General features: G+C 39.7%; 1 protein-coding gene across 1 annotated transcript in view; it reads left to right on the forward strand.

The window, feature by feature from the left end:
- Nucleotides 1-1,179, forward strand: part of LOC106867396 (uncharacterized) — a gene marked incomplete at its 3' end in the record, with an annotated part of 64,634 nt that overhangs the window by 44,086 nt on the left and 19,369 nt on the right. The gene's annotated exons all lie outside the window — the stretch shown is intronic.

Raw genomic sequence — 1,179 nt, forward strand, 5'->3', positions numbered from 1 at the left:
TATATATTTATATATATATAGGTATATAGTTATATATCTCCCTTTCACTCCCTCTCTCACATACACACACACGCTGTTTACAGCAGTGCTTGGAAGGAACGTGTGTAGCGTGTGATCGTCGCATTAAATATGACAGAAAGTTGTCATGGCGATAACTGCTCAGAGGCCTACGCAAAGTTGCAGAAAGTATATGGAGAGGAGTGCATGAGCCGTACACAAGTAATATGAGTAGTTCAGACGTTTCCAAGACGGCCGAAAAAATATCGATAGTGACAAACGCTCTGGAAAACCTGCAAAACTGAGAAAAACATCGCAGATGTGGGTGCAGGTGTAAGGGGAGATCGTCGAATCACCATCCGTGAGTTATCAGAGGATGTACAGATGAGTTACGGTTCAGTTCAGTCCATTATCACTGAAGATTTGGGTATGAGACGTGTGTTTGCCAAGTTTGCGCTAAAACTGCTTTCAGCTGACCAAGAAGGCACCTGGTTTTCAGTTGCACAAGAGCTCCTTGATTGTGTCGAGAATGGTGAAAACTTTATGAAAACTTTGCATAGGCCTCTGAGCAGGTATCGCCAAGCTTTTAGCAAGATTTGATGCAGATTCTCTGCTCCACTTCTCTGTCATGTTCAATGCGACGATCACATGTTACACACGTTCCTTCCAAGCACTGCAGTAAACAGCGGAAGTGAACTAGAACATTAAACCTTTGTGCGCATGCACAGCAGTGTTCAAGGTCAATCTGTGCCAAGCAGCTTCATTCTGTGTGCTTTAGCTTCGTTACTATTGATCACACCACGTATACTCATATTTTGAGTTCTATTTTTTCCTGTTTACATCACCATACATACATACATACATACATACATATATATATATATATAAATATATATATATACATGCTCACACACATACACATACATGTATGTATATATACGTTCATATATGCATATATATATACATATATCGTATATATGATTATATATTTATATATACATGTGTGTGTGAGTGTGTGTGGGGGTGGATAAATTGCCTCGACAATGTTAAGGTTACAAGCTTGTTTTCAGAAATAACGCCGACGAGAATTTATCAAATGTTAGCGAGAATAGAACGGGAGTTCAGAGAAGTAGTTATTGGGGTGGGGGTAAGGGGGACTGAAGAGATAAAAACTGAACTCTG

The sequence above is a fragment of the Octopus bimaculoides genome, chromosome 7 (assembly GCF_001194135.2).
Source record: "Octopus bimaculoides isolate UCB-OBI-ISO-001 chromosome 7, ASM119413v2, whole genome shotgun sequence".
Classification (NCBI taxonomy): Eukaryota; Metazoa; Mollusca; class Cephalopoda; order Octopoda; family Octopodidae; genus Octopus; species Octopus bimaculoides.